Source organism: Mastigoproctus giganteus, chromosome 8 (genome assembly GCF_048544385.1).
Source record: "Mastigoproctus giganteus isolate SK-2022 chromosome 8, ASM4854438v1, whole genome shotgun sequence".
In the NCBI taxonomy this organism is placed as follows: Eukaryota; Metazoa; Arthropoda; class Arachnida; order Uropygi; family Thelyphonidae; genus Mastigoproctus; species Mastigoproctus giganteus.
Window position 1 is genome coordinate 168,155,695 of NC_143582.1, and position 14,075 is coordinate 168,169,769.

The window sequence follows — 14,075 nt, forward strand, 5'->3', positions numbered from 1 at the left end:
AATATTACCATAATGTCATTACTTAACAAGGCCTACATCGAAAGGCACGTCAACTGGGGCTAGCACCTCTCAATATGTTCCATCAATAACAACATGAGCTATCTGTTTCTGCTAGTTACATGCCAGCCTCACCATATTCATATATACTAAATATAATATACATAATAGCTTTAAGATTACATTTAAGTAGCTAAATGAGCTAATGTAACTAAAATAAATAAATATGAAACTCATAATAAAAAATTGAGCGGCAGACTGGCAAAATATAACTGCTAGCCCTACAGATAGCCAAACTCTTAAACATTAATGGAATATTTACACAAGTATTTCTGTTTCTGTAGCAAAATGGACAGGAGGAAAGAATAGTGAGGGCATAAACCCAAAAAATAGGCGAAAGGAATAGGCAACAAGTATAGTAGTAGTACCTCAATCTCCCTTGAATTACTCTAATAGATTTTGAGGCATAAGATACAAGAGTTAGATAGCATAAAGATAAAAGTAGAGGTAAGGACAGCAAACTACTTCGGAAAATTACAGGGGGTGTAAATCTCCATCCCTTAGCAGAGTTCCGGCTGATTCATTTTGTAAAGAAACTTGTACTAATTCAATTAAGATTAAAGGATTCTAATAGAAAATTAAGGTTAAAGTTAAGGGCCGTAATAATAAAAGAGCAAGCCAAACTTGCAGAACAAAGCAAAATTAACCAATACATCTGAACAAAGCAAAATTTTACTGATACATCAGAGCAGAGCAAAAAAAACGTGTATAGACCCAAGTTGCTGCAAGCACATTTTTTGAGGAGAGCTAAATTTTGTTTATCAGTAGTTTTTCAATTAACTGCCCTCTGCTGTCTAGGGAAAGGCAGTTGAATAAGTTGTCAAGTTCTGTAACAGTATGTTTTATTAGGTGAAAGATACAATAAAACAACCATTACTGTCAGACTAAAGCTGTCTCTAGCTGCTAAGAATGGTTGCAGCTTGAAAGACAAGATGTAACTGTTATTGCTACCCATTTCTGTGCCGAAATGGAGCAATTTTTATCTTTTCTGTATATTTTATTGCAACAGATTTGAGGTGATTATTTTCCTGCAATCTAGAACATACCTAGAATAGAACATATCAAGATATTCTATTAGTTGTGACAAATTGCTTTTGTCTTCTTGGTGTGATGTTTTCTGCTCAACTTTTTTACTTCTGAATTTTCATTTTTCCTTTTACACTGTTCATATTCTTTTTAAAAGGAGCAACTGTCTCGACAGGTGGGACATTTTCATGTTTGCACAAGGCAATCTGTGTGTTCAAACCCATGGATGCATGTGTAGGAACTCAACTGCAAACTGTTTGTGAACATCTAAATTTTTCTATTTGAAACCTCACTGAGTTAAGAATGTAATGCCACACCTGATGATTCAAATAACTAGCTTTATTAAATGTTGAAGGCAAGTTTGATGTATCAAAGGTGAGAATGATGCCATGGGTAAGGTGTACCATATTTTTTGATAATTATTCGTTAATCTGTATGACACTGTCACTAGTTCTTCGGTAATTTGCAATTATCCCACTGGATGTATTTAAAGTAGTGTGTAGTTCTGTACAGTTAAGTCTTCCTCCAAAAGAGGAGGATTTTTATAGGTCTTTCATCATGATGTTCTGCCCTTTCAACTAATAGATCACCTAACCTTAGATTAGGTATTCTAAGATTTGTATGCTTTACTGTGTTCAATTTTCAATCATGCAAAGCCCACTGAAGATAGAAGCTGACTAATTGGTATTAAGGCTTGGGCTTATGTTTAACTTTGAGACTAATACCTCTATCCGTGGTTCTGCCTAAGCATCAGCTGAAAGGGTGAATCAACTATAGCAGATATTACCAGAGTGGGTGTTGGCAATGCTGTGAAAAGCCGTCTCATATCCCTAAGGGCACCTCCAAATTTTAGCATCATATCAGCATTGTTTTCACTTATTTCCTTTGATGTAATTGATTGATTAAAATACAATTATTAATGCATTAGCTCTTGACACTTCTTTTTGAAAGCTAATAACTGACAGCCTTGGTTAGTCTTATGATTAGAGTACCACACATCCTTCCTCTCTCTTAACACTTGATCAGCAGAAGCTTGGATTATAGCCTTAGATGCTAATGCGCCATAAAACTCTAAAACAAACAAACAAGCAAGCAAGCAGAAGCTTGGAAAGAAATGCATTATATATTTAAAAATGTGAGACTGCCAGCACAACTATTATGACGCTTAATGTCTTTTCATTAGCTAGTGGCTGGTTTGTGGATGTATTAGTGGATGTATGCTGAACTGTGAAAAATATATATTTTGCAAAGTGAACCACCAAGCAGTATATGAAAGTAAAACTTATATAATTAAATATATAGCAACCATTATGTGCACCTCCAACCCCTAGAAATGGGCTGCATCTGCCCTACATAGTAAAATACCATGGGATTGCAGGGAGAGGTTCCATCACAGTAGCTGAAACCAAATAAACTGGTTGCATATTTCCAAACATATGGAGGGTTTCACCTTTTTGGGTTATGCTGTGCAATTTAAAAAAAGGTATAAATTTAGAACTGTCAATGACAGTACTGTCCTACCAACCCCTCCTATCCAATTATTAATCCATTGCATTTAAATCTGTTTTTTTCCAAAGTAATGGAGAAATATATTAACCACAAACTATCCCAAAACCTTCCATTGATCAAATATGGATTCTATCAGTGTCAATCCACTTGTGATATGAGGGGGTATCAAAAAGTTTGTACCTTCACCTACAAATAATAGCCCCAGAAAGGTGAAACTTCACAGGAACTTTAATCCTTTTCTATGTACTCTCCATGTATAGTAACACATTTCTCCTATCTATGGATCAGTTGTTTAATGCCTTGATTATAGAAGCCTGCACTTTTTGCCTGAAACCACGATTCTACTTCATTGATGACTTCCTGAGATGAATCAGGTGTCCACACAATGGTTTCTTCATTTCTCAAAATAAGTCGGATGGTGCTAGGTCAAGAGAGTAGGGTGGGTATTGCGGTAGTTCGAAGCCACACTGGGGCAACAAAGTTGGTGGTAGCAACGGCCGTGGAAGCCAGTGCATTGTCTGACAGAAGACAGACACCTTCGGTTAACATTCCACACTTTACCTTAAAAGCATTGCATAACTTTTTCAAAAGATTTCTGTAGTATTCTATGTTAAGCGTGGAACCACGAGGTAGGTAATCTGTCAGGATAACCCCCCTTTTCTGTCCCAAAACAATGACAACATCACCTTCTTTGCAGATGGAGTGGTCTTTGCCTTTTTGGGAGGTGGGAAGAAGGTGTGCTTCCACTACTTTGACATGTCTAGTCCTCAGATCATACTGGTACACCCAGAATTTGTCACCAACAGATCAAAAAAGTTAACATCTGCATTACACAAATCCAACAGTTGGCAAGAACGTTGCATTTGACATTACCTCTGCAAAGGCATCAGCAATCCTGGAACTCATTGTGTGGAGACCTTAGACATGTGCAGATGGTCAAGGCACGTGTGCATGTGTGTGTGTGTGTGTGTGTGTGTGTTAACTGTCTATGAATAATTCAATGGAAAAAAGTTTAGTGATACTCAAAACAGTTGCTCTTGGTATTTATAAGGCTTTTGATCATGTTTCGCATAAAGGTCTTCTAAACAAGCTTCCATCTTACGTACTGCAAACTTTTTTTTTTTTTTTGCAATTGGGTATCCAATTCTCTTTGATTGCTCAATATGGGTGATGGGAGATGGCTCTGTCTAACTTCTCCATTAATGCCAGTGTTTCCCTAGGTTCATTTCTTTCTCCCACTCTTTTCCTCTTGTATATTAATGACCCTCTTCCATTGACTGTAAATGCTATCCATAGTTTTGCTGATGGCAGCACGTTCCATTCCACCTTCCAGTTTTAGAAACTCTGTCCTGCACAAACAGCTTCAACTTCTTGAGTATCCATCACCAATTCCTTAAATGCTGATCTTCAGGTAATTCTCTAATGGGGCAAAGATAATTTCAATTCTTCTGTCTTATATCTCACAAAAAAAGAGTGCTGCTCCTATACATATCTTCGATGACACTCAGATTTCTAGACAAGATCATATCTCTATTAGGGATTACCCCCCCCCCCTCTTTCTCTCTGCATAAGTGCATCACAAATATTGATTCCTCTTCATCTAAAAAACTGGATTCTCTCTTTCACTCAGTATTACTTTTTCTCTAAACAACTAGTCGCACTGTACAAATCTCATATCTGCACTACTGTGTTGATTCCACATCTGAGGTAGTTCCCTCACCCTCTTGCAGGCTTCTAGACTCCCTTCAAAGGAGGGCAGTCAGGTTAATTAACCTCCCATCTCTTACAAAGACTCTCCATGCTGTTTCAAAGATATTCTGTTTCTGCTGCATGGCTTTTCTACAGATAGGAATTGCCAAAGCCAATTCAGACTGTTCTTCTGAATTGACTTTTGCAATTCCTCCACTCTCTTCCAACCCAGCCTGAACATATGCCATAACCAGTCAGCATCCATTTACTGTCCAACTCCAAACTCACAGAAACAACTTTTTCTCTTCCTCATTTATCCCTTAAACTTCTATTGAAGGGATAAATAAGGAAGAGGAAAAATTGAAACAGCCTTCCTTCCTTCACATGCATTTCCTGAAAATTACAATTCACAGAAATTCAAGCTAATGCAAACAAGTATCTTCAGCCTTCTCAGACTTCAACCCACGAACAGTACTAAGTGCTGTAGGTTCTAATTAACCCGGAAAAAAATTAGTTGTCAAGACAAAAATTAATTGCCACCATAAATTCACTGCCAGAAACTTCTACTACCAGACCTGACAGGATCCTGCAATTTATGCTTAAAAGCCAAAGTCCCCTACATCCTACAAGCTGTATTGCATATTGTCAACTCAGTGCTCGCAAACTGATGCTTCCCACACCAATGGAACTAAGGCCAAAAATTCAAGCTCCATCAATTGTGAAACACTATAGACCGATCTCAAACTCAACCCACATATTGAAGCTGCTAGAAAAAAAAAAACACTACTACCAATCCTCACTAAACATATCTGCCAAACAACTCCCCACAAATTCACTATGCACTTCCACACAGATCAACAGTGACCGATCTCCTAGCAACTACTAACAGAATCCTCACAGCCTTTGATAATAGAGAAAAACTGGTAGCCACCTATGTAGACATTAAATCTGCATTCGACGCCATGCATATCCCATCTCTCTTACAGCTGTTTCTACTAGAGAAACACTATCATACAGGTGGTGACATCTTAGCTTTCCTCATATCTCTGCTGCCTAACCACACAGTGAAACTGTCTATAGATAACTCCCAATACTACAAATTAATGTTGGTTGGAGTCCCACAAGCAGCACTATCTGGCTTCTTCTTTACTGCAATCATTGCTCCATTGGTAATCCAAAAGCTGATGACCTAAAGGTACTCATGCCAGTTAAGACAAACCAAGACCCTCACCAAATCTCCATTGGTGAGGGTCCTCACCAAACCTCCACTCTCTCATCAATATCTACCTAACTGAAACAGTTTGGCCTGCACATCAATCCTGAGAAGTCAGAAACCATGGTCTTCTCGTTAAAGTAGCACCCAATAAATATCCATCCAGCCCTCAATGGAGCTTCCATCCCACTTGTTCAAAACAACATTGACCTAGGAATCAGATTTGGCAAAGCTTCTCTTCAGCCAACATATAGACCCGCTTCTCACAAAAGCCACCAGACAGATGGATATGCAGGCAGCATCTATAACGTATAACCGACAAATCCACCACGGTCAGATATTGCTACAATAGTTTATCCCCCACTTCTCTATGCTGCAGAGATTTGGGCATGCATATTTTCCACCACCATCAAACCAGTGTTCTCCTCCAAGTACTGGCTCCTCAAGTAGGCTTGCCAAAAGCTTGGCCTATCTCCCCAGCTCCGGACCACCACTATGGCCAAAACACTCAAAATCTCAAGGCTCACCTGGCTTGTCGATGAAAGGAGACTCATTACAACAGTCAAGCTCAAGACTGGCCTTATCGCCTCTCTCTTCTTCTGTGCATGGAGGATCCCAGTGGCACATCTGTGAGAAACTCCACAGCTCTGCCCTCTTCAAACATGTCTCCACCTGTCAGACTGGTTTCTTCCTCAGCAGATGTTATCACGCACCAAAGGTTTAGATGTCGACTTAAAGTTTAGTAGGAATCGAAAGTACAGAAAAAGAATACTCAGTGGTGGATAGACAAAGTCACTAATATTATAACCCATGTCCTGAGCAATGAAAACTCCAACTATATTGAAGTCAATGTATTAAATTATGCAATTCAATATATATATTCTTATGTAATGTGTTTTGTAAACAAACTAATGGATTATGTAAGTCATTTAATATGTTCTGTATATTGTACACTCAATTCATTTCTTTTTCTAGTACTTTATTTAATTTACCTATACAGCCACTCCCCAACTTATGTAAGGGTTGCATTCCGCAGAACTCTTTGTAAGTTGAATTTTAAGTAAATTGGAATTTCCCTAAATGCTTATGCAGCACTCAACTACACACACTGAATTTGATTGAAGCAAAAAAGAAATGTTCAACGAACATGTAAATAGAATTATTTATTCAAATTTATCTCATGCACAGGAAAAATTTCCAAACTGTACAAAATTACAAAAAGAGAGGAGACAGGCATAATGTCAGTAAGTTTACCTTTCGAGCATCGTTGCCAGAATTAACTCCCAACTGATAAGCACGATACTGCAGAATTTAAGGGCTGTGGAGGATTTTTTTCCAACACATCACAAAATTTCTCTGCAGCTGCAGAATCAGCACTGGCGACTTCACTGCATACTTTAAATGTTTTGGAAATAAACATGGAGTTACCTTTTATTCAGTCCATAGAATTTCTTCTTTCCCAAATCTCCTTATACGAATAAATTACGAAATGATGCTTGAAACAAAATTACATAATTAAAATAATTTAAAACTCAATATTGACACACGGAGAGTCCAACACTCCAGAATCACAGCGGTGAACCCCACCCCGACCCCAGAAATATTAAACCCATCATGCAACCTCCAGTGAAGGAAGACATTTTGTCATAAATGCGAAATTGGAATACAAATAAAGTACTATTAAAACAAGATTAAAGTACGATAAAACCATGCAATTAAAAATTCCTCACTGGAATACGAATAAAATACTATTAAAATGCGATAAAACAAAGAAATTAAAGGATTCCTCCCTTAAGCGGACTAAAACTTTGACTACTGTCAGATTCACGGGGTTTCATTCTACCCAGTGAACATGACAATAGTCCAAAGAAATCTTACGGACTGAATAAAAGGTAACTTGTTTATTTCCAAAATATTAATAGAACAGAGGAAAAACTGAGCATATGCAAGCTCTCGTTTAAGTAGTTAGCATTAGTAGAGGCATTTGATGCAAGAAAGCAAGCTTATACAGCATCAGCCAAAAAAAAACACTTCCACTTCACCCCTCTGTTCGTTCAAAATACCTGTCCAGCTGAGCCTTAAACTTATTTAGGCTATAAACTTCCACATGGGATGGAAGTCTGTTCCACCAACCAACCACCTGCTGGCTAAAGGCAAATTTCCGCACGTCTATCCTACATCTGTCTTTCCTCAATTTGAATTTATGCCCTCTCAGGTGATTATTCTGAGCGAGAGGAAGAATCCCATCAGCATTGAGCATGCTCAAACCATTCAAACCTTTATACACCTCTATCAGATCACCTCGCTGGTGCCTAGTCTCCAGACACTAATTTGCAAAACTTAAGCCTTTCTTCGTAAGAGCACCCCTTTGTTCCATTCACTAATCTTGTTGCCCTTCTCTGTACTCGTTCCAGCAGCTCTACATCCTTCTTGAAATGAGGCCTCCAGACCTGTATACAGTACTCTAGGTGTGGCCTGACCATTGCCTTATACAAGGGAATAATCACCTCCTTATCCCTGCTAGAAAAATTCCTATATATCATTGACAATACACCATGAGCTACTCTTGCAGCCCGTCTGCACTGCTCAGAGAATTTCATATCTGACTGCACAACCACCCCCAGGTCCCTTTCATTCTCTACCACTGTCAGTGTAGTACCACAGAGTTGATACGTTGCTCTGGGGTTGATGTTTCCTAGGTTTAGTACTTTACATTTGTCAATGTTAAACTTCATTTGCCACCTCTCAGCCATCTGCTCAGCCTTTCCAGATCCTGTTGAAGCAGCATAGTGTCAGTAGTGTCCTTGACAACCCTGCCTACCTTTGTATCGTCTGCAAACTTCGACATTAAGCTTGATATGCCATCATGAATATCATTTATGAATACAGAAAACAATAATGGACCCAACACTGAGCCCTGAGGGACTCCACTAATAACATTAGTCCACGACGAGCAGTGTCCATTGATTACCACTCTTTGTCTTCTCCCCCTCAGCCACCCCTTTATCCACAGCAGCAATTTGCCTCCAATGTCACACTGCTCCAATTTGTGCAGCAGTCTTCCATGTGCAACAGTATCAAAAGCCTTTCTAAGATCCAAGTATATAATATCAAAGTTATTCCCTGCATTCAGTTCCTTTGTGACTGCATCATAATATCCAATCAAATTGGTCAGGCAAGACTTCCCCTTAACAAAACCATGCTGTGTCCAAGCTATAACTGAAGTCTTGTCTAAATTATCCTGCAGTGCTTCTTTAACTAGTGCCTCCATTAATTTTCCTGGAACAGAAGTTAAACTCACAGGTCTATAATTACTTGTGTCAGCCTTTGATCCTCCTTTGTGAATTGGGGTCACATTTGCACATCTCCAGTCTGTGGGTATCTCCCCTGAGTCCAAGGAAGCTCTCATAATTATGGCTAAGGGTTTGCTTACTTCCTCTGCTGCCTCCATTAATATAACTGGATAGATCCCATCCACCCTGGGTGCCTTTGTTGTGTTTATCTTCAACAATTTCTCCTCCACTTGACTCTCAGTTATTACAAGATTCTCTAGCTTACTGCTAGAGTTGAATACACCTCTGGCTTTCCCCTCGCTAAATAACTCCTCATGTGTGAATGTCGATGCAAAATATTTATTTAGTTTGTTAGCTACCTGAGCAGGATCATCAACAGTTGACCCATCAATATCAAGTGGACCAATCTGATTCATCCCCTTCCTTCTAGAGTTTACATAAGTAAAGAACTCTTTGCTGTTTTTCTTTCCATCCCTTGCCAAAGATTTCTTGTAATCTGCCTTCGCCTGCCTAACCTCCTTTGTAACTTGGTTACAGATCAACTTGTATCTATCATAGGCTTCTGTGTCATGTGTTAATTTGTATGTATCCCATGCATGTTTCTTCTCTGCCATATGCCTCATCAATTCATCTGACATCCATTTAGGCCTAAACCTTGAACAATATTTCTTAGTTGGTATGTAAAGCCTAGTAGCTTCCAAGATAAGTGCTCTGAATGCTTCCCATTTTGAATTTGCTGTTGGTAACATCATCAGTTGGTCCCACTGTATAGAATTTAAATACTGTCTCAGTCCATCGTAGTTGCCTTTACAAAAGCAATAACCCTTCCCTTTACCCCTAATGGTAGTTACCTCTTTGAGTAAATCCCACTTCAGCACACTGTGATCACTCCAACCTAGTGGTTCATTTATCTGCAGATTCTTAATGCATGAAGAATCACTGCTGATAATCAAATCAAGAGTATTCCTCCCTCTAGTTGCCTCCCGAACATGCTGATGTAGAAAACAATGCTTACGTTACACCAAACTGACTCGACACTGCACCATCCAGCGATGTCCACTGGCTTCACTTCCTTGGATTTTATGTATTTCTTAACTAATAGCATAACCCCTCCTCCCTTCCTATCCAGTCTATCCTTTCTGTAGACGTTGTACTCCCCAAATTCCAGTTCTGCATTCCTTATATCTGTGTGACACCACGTCTCTGATATCCCAACAATATCTGCCTTTGATGTTTTGAGCAATACCTCAAATTCATCAAATTTATTTACTAAACTCCTAGCATTGGTGTACACGCAAGTATACATGCACCTATTTCTATTCTTAGCTACCCTAACACAACCCATGTGTTTACTTGTACCGCAATGACTCCCAGCAGTCTCTGAAATATCCTGCATCTTGTTTTTCAGGCTTCTGCTCATTCCAATAGAAGCAGTGCAAGAATCTCTTTCACCTCTGCCAGTGGCTACTGTTAATCTATTCGTCTTTGTCTCCCCCAAGCTAGCAGTTTTCCGACCTACCTAACACTGCCTCGATAGCATCAGCAAATATTCTTGCACCCTTTCTATTTAAGTGTATCCCATCCCTGTAGAAGCAATCTCTCCTGTTAACAAGTACAGTCCAGGCTGAAAAAAATTCTACCCGTTGAGCCTTGCACAATCTTTCCAGGGCCGAATTGATCGACAAGGCTCTCATCATATACTCCCTCCTATCGTGTCTGGGCAGAATTACAGACACTTTCAAATTCAACCCTATTTCACGGCTTTTTTTCAACAGTGACCTTTTTTAAATGTTTTGGAAACCAGCACTATCTTTGGAAACCAGAGTTACCTTTTATTCAATCCTATGGACTGAATAAAAAGGTAACTACTTATTTCCAAAATATTAATAGAAAGTAGGAAAAATTGAGCATATGTAAGCTCTCATTTATGTAGTTTAAATGTTTTGGAAACCAGTGTGATACTTGAACGATTAAACCACCCACTGCTTGCCATGAACTTGGCTTGGGGTTCACTGTACTTATCTTTAATATCTTCATAAATACTTCTTGCTTTTGCTTGAATGAATGGCCATTGGACTTAGAGACACTTGCTTCTGAATCTGATTTTCATCCATATTATTAATAGCTTTTCCATCTTCAATATAGCACCTGAACACTGTTTTGTGATCACTGTTGATCTTAAATGTGTTGATCCTTTAACATAGTATTCACTGTTGAAGCAGCGAGACCTAATTCCATACAATAGATGGAAAAATTTGTCCTGCTTCATACTTCTTAATCATCTTCATTTCTAAATCAGTTTTGTTTCATTTCCTACACTGCCACCACTTGCACTTTCTGTTTGTTCCTTTCCATTCACCATTGTAATAAGTAAATAGGAATGAAGAGAAGATTCTGAAAATGTATTTATGGTTTTTATATGACTGAAGATTTCAGTGAAAGAACTCATTTCACCATAACGTAACAACCCACAAAATTCCAGTTATTGGTATTATCGCAAATGCAATAAGATCGAGTTTACTACCCGTTGATAATATAATACCCATTGTTAGTACAACCATTAATAGGTTGCACTAACAGTAAAGTCCAATAAACTCAAAATTGCATGTTGTTTTTATTGTTTTATGGTAGTGACCTCCAGAAATGTGTTTTAGAAAAATATCACAAAGGCATTCAAGAATTGATTCTTATAACAGAACAATGATGAAAGTGTAGTGCAATTTCCATTATAAAAATGACCTTTTAGAGAGATAAATAGCTTAGTTATACAGCCATTCCCCAATTAATGTAAGGGTTGCATTCTGCGGAACTCCCAAGGTTGCACAGCACTGGCAACTGTGCTCGCTGAATTGACTGAATCAAAAAAGAAAATGTTCGACAAACATGTGAATAGAATTATTTATAGTATTTATTCAATTTTTTATCTCATGCACAAGAAAAATTACAGAAGCGTGCAATTTAAAATATTTAAAAATTATAAAATGACAAAAAAGAGAGGAGACAGGCATAATGTCAGTAAGTTTCACCTCTCGAGCATCACTGCCAAAATCAATGTCTTCAGCTGATAAGTACGCCACTATGGAGGTTGAGGAGATTTAGAAGGGGTTGGCCACTCAACCTTAAAAAAGAACATATTAATGGATGACTGGATGGTGGCTTTTTTCCTTTTCATCGTAGATTTCTTTGTATCAAGCAAGCACATCATTCGCCCCTCTCAACTTTTAAAAATCATTTGCTGTCAGGATCCACCTTCTCGAACCTCGCCATTGCCGATGAAATTTCACAAAATGCCATTGCCATTTCTCTCTGGTGATGAAGTGTCTTGGCTCCTCATTTGGTTCATCTTAGCTTCGTCAGCATTTTCTTCTTTCACTATCGCTGCCTGCAAGTCAATAAGTTCTTCGTTAGGTAATTCCTTCTCTTTTTCCTCTAACTCCTCCGTATCTTTGGCAACAATCCCCAACTGAAGTAGCTCTGCAACCTTTACAATCTTATCTGTAACCTTTTCATATGATTAGTCTTTTTTAAAGCCTTCAATGCCTTTTACGTGCCATGGACATATTTTCTTCCATGTGCCACTTAAACAACTCTTCATAATTTCTGCCCAGGCCTTATTAATGTTTAAGATGGCGTGGTAAATATTAAGATTTCCAAAAGTCTCTTAACGTAAAATTTTTCTCATTGTCTACTACAGACAAGCGCTTGAACAAAATGTTGTGCTTAAATAGCATGCTTTTAAATTCAAAATAACACCCTGAACCATAGGTTGGATGAACGAAGTCTTGTTTGGCGGTATAAATATGACTCATGTTCGAACTGAAATCATCTAGATGCATAAGATGTCCAGGAGCATTATCTAATAGAAGCAAAATCTTGAAAGGAACGTTGTTGTCTTTACAATATTTTTCAACCTCGGGAATGAAGCAGCATTTAAATCAATCCTCAAAGAGAGATATTGTTATCCGTGCTGTCTAGTTCGATTGGAAATGCACGGGTAGGGTGGCTTTACTGATGCCCTAAAATGCACGAGGATTTCTAGAATGGTATATAAGCAGTGGTTTTAATGTAATCTCCCGCTGCATTAGCCCCAAGCAAGAGTGTGGCTCTATCTTTTGAAGCCTTGAAATCTTGCATTGTCTTTTCCTCTTTGGCAATACATGTTCGATCCAGCATTTTTTTTACCAATACAGAACCGTCTCTTCAACATTAAAAATTTGCTGCGTTGAAAGCCGGCTAAATCAATAATTTTTTCCAACACATCACAAAATTTCTCTGCAGCTGCAGAATCGGCACTGGCAACTTCCCCGCAAATGTTAACGTTGTGAAAACCAGCACGATGCTTGAACTTATTAAACCACCCATTGCTTGCCACGAACTTGGCTTCGGGTTTGTCGTACTTATTCTTAATATCTTCATAAATACTTCTTGCTTTTGCTTGAATGGCCATTAGACTCAGAGACACTTGCTTCTGAATCTGATTTTTCATCCATATTATTAATAGCTTTTCCATCTTCGATATAGCATCTGAACACTGTTTTTTGTTCACTGTTGATCTTAAATGTGTTGATCCTTTGACATTTTCTTTTATACGTGCACTGTCCTTTAAAATAGTATTCACTGTTGAAGCAGCAAGACCTAATTCCCTTGCAATTGATGACAAACTTTGTACTTCTTAATCATTTTTATCTTCATTTCTAAATCAATTTTGTTTCCTGGTACTTGCACTTTCTGTTGGTTGCTTTCCCTTCATCATTGTAATACGTAAATAGGAATGAAGAGAAGTTTCTGAAATTGTTTTTTAAATATGATTGAAGATTTCAGTGAAGGGGAACACATTTTACCATAATACCATAACTTAAAAACCCACAGAATTCAAGTTATCAGGATTATCGCAAATGCAATAAGGTCGAGTTTACTACCCATTTATAACAGATTGCGCTAACAGGAAAGCTCAATAAACTGGAAAGTGCAAATTGTTTTTTGGTCATGACCTCCAGAAACATGCTTTAGTAAAATATCACAAAGGCGTTCAAAATAGATTCTTATAACGGGAATGTTACATACTTACGTCATAAAATATGACCTTTTAGAGAGATAAATAGCTTAGTTTCAAAAAAAAAAAAAAAAAAAAAAATCCCACATGTTATTGGGTTCGCATTACGATATTTTCACAATACAGTCAGTCCTCGTATAACATGTGTTTACACTACACGAATTCGATCATACACTATTTATAAATAGGGGAACGATATCGTATATTGTTCTTGACTGGAATCTTAGTTGATCGT

General features: G+C 38.1%; 1 protein-coding gene across 1 annotated transcript in view; it reads right to left on the bottom strand.

Annotated features, from left to right (window-relative positions):
- The window catches only part of LOC150081996 (lysosome membrane protein 2-like), a 302,034-nt gene that overhangs the window by 23,220 nt on the left and 264,739 nt on the right, over nucleotides 1-14,075 (bottom strand). The window lies entirely within an intron of this gene.